Here is a 12,626-nt window from a genome sequence, read left to right on the forward strand (position 1 = left end):
ACAGTGAAACACTATCTGGGTCCTAACCTTGCTCCTTAGGTCCCTCTAAGAAGTGACACAGAGCTAATAAAAATTACCAGCCAAAATAAAGGAAATATATTCTATTCTATTCTACCCTCTACAAACAAGGCACCTTTTCAGGACCATGGTCAGCTCTCTTCCCAGCATGTGCTCCACTACTATATGTTAAATAACAGGTTTGTCTCACTGGAATACTTGGAACAGGCCCTTGTTAAAAGCCTATCTGTTTACAGAAACACCATCAAGATTTGTCATATGACAGCTAGCTAGCTACAGGTGGTGGCGCCACGTTGATCCTGAAAATAGCCGCTCCCCCTTTTAGTGATGTCATGTGAATACTTGAATAGAATAGAATAAAACGTTATGTTATGTTTCTTTGGCATCACCTTCCATTAAAAGGATCACATACACATACATTCTCACATCATACACATTTAAAACAGTCAGTCCATCATGTTGCAAACACTAAAAACATAGAAGACATTGATACATTCACTCACAAACAACCGCTGTCCCAACTGCACTGGATAGATAAGTACATATAGTGATACAATTTACTTTGCGTTCAGTAGTCCAACAGCACAAGGAACGAATTAATGTTTGCACACGTTCTTCTTGGCCATGGGCATTCTGAAGCGCCGGCCAGAGGGAAGCCTCTCCAACTGAGGGTGTAGAGGGTGGGAGGGGTCGCCAACGACAGCCAGGACCTTCCTTTTGGTTGCCTTGTGGAACAGACTGCTCAAATGTGCCTGTGGTCGACCAATTACTTTGCTGGCTGTGTTTACTATTCTGGTCAGTTTGCTTTTGCTCCTCACGCTCAGATTACCATACCAGACTGTCATATTGAATGTGAGGATGCTCTCCACCAAGCTGCTGTACACCCTCTCCAGAACATCCTGGCTGACCTCAAACCCCTTCAATTTCCTCATTTAAAAACAGACAGGCTTAAAAAAATACAGTCTGAATTCTCTCTAAAACTCAGCTTGTTATCAATTTGTGTCCCTAGGTATTTAAAACACTCAACCACCTCCACTGGTTGGTCGTTCAGAGACAGTGGTTGGGACATTGGCAAGTTGTTGTTGCCATTGATGATCAGCTCCTTTGTCTTTTCCACATTGATGTGGAGGGCACTTGACCGGCACCATTCTTGAAGCTTGTCGGTCTGTTTAAAACAGCTGTCCACATCTGACGTAGCATCTTTAAAAAAAGAGTCCTACCAGAGCCATTGTTCAAAGTCAACCTGTTTTTATCCCTGTCTGACCATGTGAATGATGTGAGATTCCACACACAGCGACCATGGGCTCGTTTCGCTATAATGTAATGCAAAAAAACAGTTGTAGTTTTTTATTGGTCGGAGAGCCTCAGTTGGGTTAAAGCTTCAGGGTCATTCAGGGTTGTTTTGAGGTGTTGAGTCTAATATCTGAATGCTGCTGGCTGTGGTGATGTAGGCTAAAGACAGAACAGGAGCCTGATGGGTCTTCAGTGAGGTCATTTGAAAAAGACCACCATGGGATATTTGAATGACTGTTGCTCCAACTGCCAACATCTGGGAGATTGTCCCAAATGACACTATCCCCTAGTACTTCTGGTCAGGGCTCTGGTCAAAAGTATTGCACTATATAGGGGATAATGTGCCAATTCGAACGTACAAAAAGACTCCGCATCACTTCAATCACTATGAAAATCTTTTCTCATTACATCCAATCCAATTTGATGATTAATAGGCGTCGCTGTGACTCTGGCATTTCACTTTGTTTCATCTCGCCCCCCCCCCATGCGTTCATCCTGGACACTTCTGGCATTTAGTTGATCATTTTCATCGGTGTCATACGTGTGGTGACCCCAATATTGCATGCTGTCACTCATCATTAGGCCGTTTATCAGCACCCCTCCAATCGCCGCACTCGGGGGGAATTTAACCATTTGCATACAAAAATTGCTTTCCTTTTGCATGGCATGAAAAGACTGCTTTGCATAATTACAAATGATACGGTGATCTCAGACAAACCGTGTACTGGGGAATCAGGATGAAAAATATGACTATAATAGAATAGCTACACTACAAGGCATGATGACACCCAGTGGGGGAACATGTCGTGTGTTGAATGAGGAGAGGTCGTTAAGAAATTCCTCAGATGTTATTTAGCTCTGTAAGTACCTTACATTCTGTTGGTAATCAGCGTGTTATCGGACATTAGAATGAGTGGAATGTCAGAACATTGAGCTCCATGCATGGGAGTTTTTTTAGAATGCTTCTTAGTTCTTTTAGAATGCTTCTTAGTTCTTTTAGAATGCTTCTTAGTTCTTTTAGAATGCTTCTTAGTTCTTTTAGAATGCTTCTTAGTTCTTTTAGAATGCTTCTTAGTTCTTTTAGAATGCATGGGAGGTCTTTTAGAATGCTTCTTAGTTCTTTTAGAATGCATGGGAGTTCTTTTAGAATGCATGGGAGTTCTTTAGTAGAATCTTAGAGGGGACTCTTTTATCCTTTCTTTGGCTAAAAGCAAAATGTTAGAGCTGAAGTCAAGTTGTTTTCCTGTCAAAACGGCATCTATAGTAGAAAATATTATTGTAAAGAGGAAAGGACATCAAATGCTCATATTGAAGGAACAAAGCTTGAATGGTGTTCTGTTTCTGGATCTAAATGAATTTGGACCGATAAATAAAAGCTTAAAAAAGAATTTCAAAGACTGGCAAAAGCCAAATATATCTTCAAGTGATACCACTACTCAGAGTGATTGCCCATTGAAAGGTGACCTGTGTGTGTGTGTGTGTGTGTGTGTGTGTGTGTGTGTGTGTGTGTGTGTGTGTGTGTGTGTGTGTGTGTGTGTGTGTGTGTGTGTGTGTGTGTGTGTGTGTGTGTGTGTGTGTGTGTGTGTGTGTGTGTGTGTGTGTGTGTGTGTGTGTGTGTGTGTGTGTGTGTGTGTGTGTACATGCATGTTTATGTTCAAGGATAGAGACAACAAGGTTGGTGAAGCACCTGGGCAGTTCTGGGCTGTTCTTCAGGTCTGGAGAAGCTTCATGCCTCACAGTCATAAACTATTCTGTGTATAGTGCATTACTTTGACCAGGGCCCAGTAGTGTACTATGTAGGAAATAGGGTGCCATTTGGGACGCAACCCTGGTGATCAGCCTGGAGTCTTGAACAGCCAGCCAGATCCACCATTCAGAATGGAGTACCCTCCTCCATCCCAAAGGGCCAGGGCTCACCCCTGCTGCCAGCACAAACTCAACACTTGGCTGAGGAGTCAACAGGACACAAGGACATTGAGGGCTTTCTTTTTTATTCTGTGGTATCCGGATATCTAATGGAACCCTAACCCTAACCCTATAACCTTAATCCTAGCCATAACCCTAACCCTAACCCTAACCCTATAACCTTAATCCTAGCCATAACCCTAACCCTAACCCTATAACCTTAATCCTAGCCATAACCCTAACCCTATAATCTTAATCCTAGCCACAACCCTAACCCTAACCCTAACCCTATAACCTTAATCCTAGCCATAACCCTAACCCTAACCCTAACCCTATAACCTTAATCCTAGCCATAACCCTAACCCTAACCCTATAACCTTAATCCTAGCCATAACCCTAACCCTAACCCTAACCCTATAACCTTAATCCTAGCCATAACCCTAACCCTAACCCTATAACCTTAATCCTAGCCATAACCCTAACCCTATAATCTTAATCCTAGCCATAACCCTAACCCTAACCCTAACCCTATAACCTTAATCCTAGCCATAACCCTAACCCTAACCCTATAACCTTAATCCTAGCCATAACCCTAACCCTAACCCTATAACCTTAATCCTAGCCATAACCCTAACCCTAACCCTAACCCTATAACCTTAATCCTAGCCATAACCCTAACCCTAACCCTATAACCTTAATCCTGTGAGGCATTAAGCTTCTCCAGGCCTGAAGAACAGCCCAGAACTGCCAGAACTGTCTCTATCCTTGAACATAAAAATCACACACACACACACACACACACACACACACACACACACACACACCACACACACACACACACACACACACACACACACACACACACACACACACACACACACACACACACACACACACACACACACACACACACACACACAGGTCACCTTTCAATGAGCAATCACCCTGAGTAGTGGTATCACTTTAAGATATATTTGGCTTTTGCCAGTCTTTGAAATTCTTTTTTAAGCTTTTATTTATCGGTCCAAATTCATTTAGATCCAGAAACAGAACACCATTCAAGCTTTGTTCCTTCAATATGAGCATTTGATGCTGAAACAGGAAAGGGCCTTCCCCAAACTGTTGCCACAAAGTTGGAAGCACAGAATCGTCTAGAATGTTATTGTATGCTGAAGCGTTAAGATTTCCCTGTATCTGATCTCCATCACCTAGGACTTGACAATGGTTAATCAAATCTTCCCATTTTTGCCAATTTTTGCTACATTTTGCATGCCTTGGAGGTTTATTCAGTAGCAATGCTAATATCATGGTATTGCCAAATGGACACTCAGTCACTATGGTACTTTTTAATGGTGAGTTTACAAACATAAATTATGATAAATAGATTTGAAATTTGTATCTCATTATGGTAAATGGTGAAATAAGTATAGCCAGTTATAATTGTAATGGCCCAGCAGATAATAAGAAAAGACGATCAGTATTTACCTGGTTAAAAGAGAAGGAATATAATATCTATTGTTTACAGGAAAATCATTCAACAATTTGAGATGAAGTTGTGTGGAAAAAGGACTGGGGGGGGTATATTTCTCCCATAGCCAAAACAATTCAAATAGAGTGATGATATTAAATAACAGTAATTTTGATCCGAATATGCAAATTGTCCGAACAGATCCTCAAGGTAGATTAATTATTTTAAATATGTTATTGGACCATAAACAGATATGGCTCATTAACCTATATGGTCCAAATAATGATGATCCACACTTCTTTGAAAATATATATAATAATTTATCAGTCCTACAAGCAACACTAGACTCTATTATTATGGTGTCAGATTATAATACGGTTTTAAATACCTCTATGGACTGTAAAGGAAATCACACTACAAACTATCACCCTCACGCACTTAAGGAAATCATGAATGTCATGGATATATTGGAACTAGTGGATATATGGAGGCGTAAATATTCTGACCTAGTGAGATATGCATGGCGTAGGCTCAATCAAGCTAGTCGCCTTGACTACCTTCTTATGTCATTCTCTCTGGCACCAAAAGTTGAAAAAGTGTTGATAGGGGACAGAATGCGGCCGGACCATCAAATAATTGGCATATATATTACTCTTACAGAAATTCCACATAGGCAAGGATATTGGAAAATTTCATCAAAGCCTATTGGATGATAACTTGTTTTTAACTTGGACAGAATCATTTCTAACCAAGTTTTTCCAACATGACATAGGTACAGCAGATCCCCTTATTGTATGGGACACTTTTAAATGTGCCTTTAGAGGCCTGCAATTTAGTACTCATCTCTAAAACAAAAGCAGTTTAGGTCAAAAGAATCCATATTAACAAAGGAAATGGAAGGACTAATAGAACAGATAGATAGCAATTAAAACTGTACCATAGAGGCTCAGAATTAGTTAGAGGAAAAACAAAAAGAAATGGAGGAACTTATTCAAAAAATATAAACTGTAATATATTATAAAAAATAAAGCGAACTGGATAGAAAATTGGGAAAAATGCACCAAATTATTTTTTAATCTTCAACATAGAAATGCTACCAAAAACAATTGACTGAAACTTGTTACAAATGATGGAGTCACCCATGACTCACCAAACAATATTTAGAAAGAGGAAGTAAAGTACTTGATATGTTTTTGTTTCAGTCTTCTCCATCTCCACTAACCGAAGCTAATTGTATGGATTTTTTTTTCTATTAATAATGTAAAATTAACATCTGTACAGAAAGACTAATGTGAAGGCCAAATTACAGAGGAGGAACTTCTTGATGCAATTAAAGCCTTTAAGTCCGGGAAAACTCCAGAACTGGATGGCATACCAGTGGAAGTATACCAAACCAGTTTTGATATACTCTTAATCACTCCTATATAAATGTTAGGTTATGAGACACTCAATAAGAAGGTCTGATTTCATTATTATTGAAACAGGATCCAAGTGGTAAATATAAAGATCCAGTCCATTTAAAACATTGCATCATAACACGCGTCAGTGTTATGATGCAAAAATGCTAGAATTTAAAAAAAAGAATTGTCAGATATTATTTATCCTAATCAGACAGGTTTTTACATGGACGATACATTGGAGATAATATACGACAAGTACTGAAAACAATAGAACACTATGAAAAATCGGGGAAATCAGGCATGGTATTCATAGCTGACTTTGAAAAGGGTTTTGAAACAGTATGACTGGAGTTTATATATAAATGCCTGGGATATTTCAATTTGGAGAATCTCTTATAAAATGGGTTAAAGTTATGTATAATAACCCTAGGTGTAAAATAGTAAATAATGGCTACATCTCAGAAAGCTTTAAACTGTTAAGAGGAGTAATGCAAGGTTCTCCACTATCGGGAATATCTATTTATTATTGCTATCGAAATGTTAGCTGTTAAAATCAAATCCAACAATAATGTCAAGGGGTTAAAAATCCAGGGCTTAAAAATAAAGGTGTCATTATATGTTTCGGATTATATGTTTCGGATTATTCATGTTTCTTTTAAATCCACAATTTGGATCACTCCACAGCCTCATAGAGGATCTAGATACTTTTTATAACCTCTCTGGATAAAAACCAAATGATGATCAGTGTACTATATATAAGCAATAAGGCACTAGGGGTGTAGTATATGGCCAGAGTGTGTAAAGCTGTCATCAAGGCAAAGGGTAGCTACTTTGATGAATCTCAAATCTCAAATATATTTGTAACACTTTTTTGGTTACTACACGATTCCATTTGTGTTATTTCATAGTTTTGATGTCTTCACTATTATTCTACAATGTAGAAAATAGTACAAATAAACCAAAACCCATGAATGAGTAGGTGTGTCCAAACTTTTGACTGGTACTGTATATACTGTATATATTTACAAAAATATATATGGGGGATTGGAAATTATGCAGACAATTACATTGATGGAAGCTACAATCTATTTGCAATACTAAAGCTGATCTACCCCCCAAAATAAAAACAAATTAAAGTTAAAATAATAAGATTTCCCTTCACTGGAACTAAGGAGCCTTGCCCGAACCATGAAAAACAACCCCAGACCATTATTCTTCCTCCACAAAACTTTACAGTTGGCACTATGCATCAGGGCAGGTAGCGTTCCCCTGGCATCCTCCAATCCCAGATTCGTCCGTCGGCTTGCCAGATTGTGAAGCATGTTTCATTACTCCAGAGAACGCGTTTCCACTGCTCCAGTCCAATGGCGACAAGCTTTACACCACTCCAGCCGATGCTTGCCATTGCGCATGGTGATCTTAGGCTTGTGTGCGGCTGCTCGGCCATGGAAACCCATTTCATGAAGCTCCCGAAGAACAGTTATTGTGCTGACGTTACTTCCAGAGGCAGTTTAGAACTCGGTAGTGAGTATTGCAACCGCCAACAGACTATTTTTACACGCTACACACTTCAGCACTCGGTGGTCTCATTCTTTGAGCTTGTGTGAGCTACCACTTCTCGGCTCCTAGACGTTCCACTTCGCTGCTCCTAGACGTTTCTACTTCACAAAAACAGCACTTACAGTTGACCGGGGCAGCTCTAGCAGGGCAGAAATTTGACGAACTGACTTGTTGGAAAGGTGACAACCAATGACGGTGCCACGTTGAAAGTCACTGAGCTCTTCAGTAAAGCCATTCTACTGCCAATGTTTGTCTATGGAGATTGCATGGCTGTGGGCTCGATTTTATACACCTGTCAGCAACGGGTATGGCTGAAATAGCCGAATTCACAAATTTAAAGTGGTGTCCACATACTTTTGTATATATAGTGAATGTTCAGCACTCAGACTTATGCAATGATTAAATGTATGCAGTGATAAATACATTATAGCGGCTCAGGCTGTTACTGCTGACTTAATGTTAATCAGTCTTTATCAGAACAGTATAGATTATCATACTATTAATTAAGAACACTCAGGACCTTCCTTTGGGGGCTAATGCTGATGTGAAATGTAGTACACGATAAGACAGAGGTTAAAATAATCAACTCATAAATTAGGGTCAAACCAGATATGACAACTCCTTTATTAATTATTAATGTTCTTTATTATTGGTAAGTTATTGGCAAGTCTTCACTGTAATTCAACAGTAACTCTGAAATTGATTGCATTTAAATAGAATGTAGGGTAGCAGTCAGTGTCATAACATATTATAAGTGTATTATAACATTTTTAAATGTTTGTTATTTAGAAGACGCTCTTATCCAGAGCGGCTTACAGGAGCAATTAGGGTTAAGTGCCTTGCTCAAGAGCACATCGATAGATTTCTCACCTAGTCAGCTTGGGGATTTGAACCAGCGAACTTTCAGTTACTGGCCCAACACTCTTAACCACTAGGCTACCTGCTTCCCAGCAGCCATTGTAAATCATGTTACAAACCATTATATGTACGTATGCACTTCATAGAAAATGTTGCCAAATGTAGACATGGGTTTTATAAGGCAAACGGCAGCTACTGCCACATTGACCATCAGGTAGTATCTGTTTATGAGCCTTCATCCTCCACACTGCTCTCAGCGGCCTCTCCCTGTTAGTGAGATAATGCCTGTTGTATTGTGGTCTTCTCTGCTGCCAGTGTTTTGTCCCTAGTCTAAAAGTAATCTGTAATCTGGGAAGGGAGAGGGTGAGAGGTGTTGGGGAGGGGGGATTGTTCAGAGCCGTCATCCATGCCTCCTGGAGACAAAATAACAGATATTGACCTCTGACCTGTGTTTGCATGAGAATTGATATCAATATTCTAGAGTCCCGGCAGTGGCAACTGGCTTTACATAATGGCCAGCTCCCGAATTCCAAACTCCTGATTCCTTTAATGAACCCAGAATAAAGTGTGTGTATGGGGAAAGCAGAGCGCGGAGAGAGAGAGGAAGGGAGGGAAGGAGGGAGGATTGAGCTCATCTGCATTTCAGATGAGGCCTCTATGAGAAAATCAACCATCCATAATTCATTACATGTTTCCTACAGAGCCTAGCGACAGCGGAGATCCTAGCAACAGAATCCTAGCAACAGCAACAACCACCCCCCTCACCCTCAGCCTATCAAGAACCTGCATGTCTGATCCAATTTAGCCAATGGAGAGAGGGAAGGAAGTGAGAGGGGAAATGATGTGTTTCCTCTCTCTCTTCCAGCTGTGTGAACATACCACTGAGCCACGACAACTGTCGTGATGAAGACCATGTCGGTCAAAACATGATTACCTCGTCATTATATCATGTGCTTCGATTGAAGGTCTCCCATACAAAACGGTCCCGCGGGAATCCTACAGGAAAGCATGTCCAACAGGAATATCAAAAAAATCATAGAGGTTCTACTCCTGCAGGATCTTTAAAATTCCTTCTGGATAGTGCAAATTCCTACAGTAGGCCTGTAGGAGCATCGGGAAAAACTTCTGACAGGTATCAACTTCAGTCCACAGTTGGTTCACAATCAGTCCACGGGCATTCTATGGTAAGACGGGGAAAAGCTAGTCTTTAACTTCGTTGACTGAATCCAATATGTCTTTGCATCTGACAGAGACAACAGCTTCTTTCTCTTTCCTGGCCTGAGGTGGGTATAATTTAGAGAGTCATTCATTGGCTTGATCTAATAATGAAAAGGGGAGGTTTAGCCTACCTGCTCTTTCAAAAGCCAACACTGCTCATTCACACCTTCATTCTCTACCAGGCAATCTACCATAGACGCTTTCATCTCAGATCGTTTCTATCAAAATAGAAGTGTTGTTGTTTGTAATGCAATTTACAGGGCATGTCTAGCATATATAAAAGGGTTTGTCCATTGTGGTCTGTTGTCCATCCAGGCTACTGAAAATGTGGCATTACTTAGCATCCTTCATCCATATAGTATTCATTTAAAAGTCCAAAAACAGATGTACCAATCCCGGATTGCTCCTTTAAGAGATGTAGCTTCTATCTACAGGAAGTTAAAACATCTCTCTCTCTCTCTCTCTTTCTCTCTCTTTATGAAGAGATTAAAAAAATAAAATTAAAAAAAGATATTTTCTTTGAAAGTGACATTGAACTTCATCAAATCTCATCACCACCTCCCTCCCCTTGCTTTTTGAAAATGTGTGAGTATAGAGGATTCAGTGAGTGTGTAACTGAAACAATTCTAGATGTGACAGTGTGTGGGTAGAGACCCCATTGAAGTGTTAGCGAGGCCTGTGTGACGACAGGGTGACACATAGCTCATTTGGATCAAGATCATAAAACTGCAGGTCCCCTGACAGGTGGTGGTCTCCCAATGTGCACTTAGAAATAAGAGCACTGCACTCACTCATATACAGACGTAGGATCACCCCAAATGACACCCTATTCCCCACATAGTGTACTACTTTTGGCCAGAGCCCTATGCATTACATAGGAAATAGGGTGCCAGTTGGGACCTTGATATATAGTTGTAAATGAGGGATAATTAATCATCATCTCCAGATTAAATTAATATGATAGGGTCTCGCTGTTGACATCTATGCAATTAGCAAGGATCACAATTTGGAGCCCTATAGATATTCAATATTTAAAACTTTCACAAATGTGCTAAAAATCTGAATTGCAAATGATGTTGAAATCATTTTCCACGAGCCAACAATAGTCACCTTTCTATTTAAAAAGTTAATGACTCTGTTGCCTGAATGTGCTAGTCTGGCGAGAAAACCCCCTTCAGAATGGTATGGCATGGAAGAACCAATAGCAGTATGGATTGGGTATAACCAGCCATGCAATAACCTGTCCTAGCAAATAATAGATATGTATTTTCCTATTACTTCTGTTCATGTGTCTGTGTGATTCTTCACATGCAGAGAGCTGCCATGGAACCTTGCCTACTGCCATATGGTGCACAGTCTTTGCCATAGCTTTGGGGATTCACACCTCAGTCTGTGCTCTGCTTCTATTAACAATTTAGCAATAGATGCTGTGGTCGCACTTCAGGATATCCCATTTCTCTTTCTCTCTCTCTCTCTCTCTCTCTCTCTCTCTCACTCCTCAGGATTGTTTTGCTCCATGACTGCTCGTATTAAAGAGATCGAATGGGATCTTAAGTACTTACAAATGTGTAAAATATTGTACGAATTGGAATTCATAGAATATCATAAGAATTGGATGACGTGAGCTCTACTTTCAAAACTAATAGCTGAAATTATACAAAACCTTTATTAGGCATCTTTAATCAGTAGCTTCCTGCCACTGTCTGACAGTTTGTATCTAGTTGGTTCCAGTCCAGATAAACCTGAGACACAGGCCTGCCGTGAATCAGCATATTGGCAAATGGAACTGCCGTAATTTAGTCCTGAGGGGATAAAAGCTGCTAAGTAATAATCTCTCACATCCACCCCTTGCTTTATTTGTATGTGCAAAACACTATTTTACATGATTTAAACAGACAACAAATGGGCTAAACATGGCATTTGATAGCAGGTACCTACATATATCAAAGGAGTGTGAATCTCCTTGACCGCAACTTTTAACAACTGATAGCAACAAGAACACAATCTGGTCCAAGAATGTTTTTTAAATGAGATGAAAAAAGGGTTTGGATCTTCTGCACATGCGACAAGAATGCAACATTGATTTTCACTGCAGACAATACACAACTTTACATTTCTGTTTCACCAGAGGATTTTAGCTCCATGGTTAAATTATTAGACTGTATTAGTGATTTAAATACCTGGATGGCTCACAACTTCCTCCAGCTAAATCAAGACAAGACCGAGGTACTTATTGTTGGATCCAAAGCGCAGAGAGAGATTCTGGCCGCACATTTTAATTCACGGGCATTAAAGATAAAACACCAGGTAAAAAACATTATTCTGTACTCAATTTCAAATCACACATTAGGAATGTGACCAAAATAGCTTTTTACCACCTGAGGAACATTGCCAAGGTGCGGTCGTTTCTCTCTCAGGCTGATATTACAAGCAGGCATGACTACTGTAATGCTCTCCTGTCTGGTCTACCAAAGAAAGACATTGGCCAACTGCAAAACATACAGTATGCTGCAGCGTGGGTACTGACCAAGACCAGACGGAGAGCAAAATTACACCGGTTTTAAGGTCTCTGCACTGGCTGCCTGTGAGTTTTAGAATTAATTTAAGATTATTCTATCGGTTTTTAAATCAATCCACGATTGTGCACCTCAATATATGAATAAAGGCTTTCCAAAGTGCCAAAATTCATCATTTTGTCCCTCCATCAACCCTGTGTCACTTCTTGGAAAATTTCAACCCACTTAATCCAAACATTTCTCCAAGTTTCACCATTATTGTAAAGTAATTGTGTTTCTTTGACAAAGTAATTTCTGAAGATTATTGTTTATTTCATTTTAAGGTCAACCCTGTTAGGTGAACTGAACTCTCGTTTTAATATGGTGAAACTTTTCCTTTAAAAAAAATGT

Source organism: Salmo salar, chromosome 14 (genome assembly GCF_965601325.2).
Source record: "Salmo salar chromosome 14, fSalSal1, whole genome shotgun sequence".
Classification (NCBI taxonomy): domain Eukaryota; kingdom Metazoa; phylum Chordata; class Actinopteri; order Salmoniformes; family Salmonidae; genus Salmo; species Salmo salar.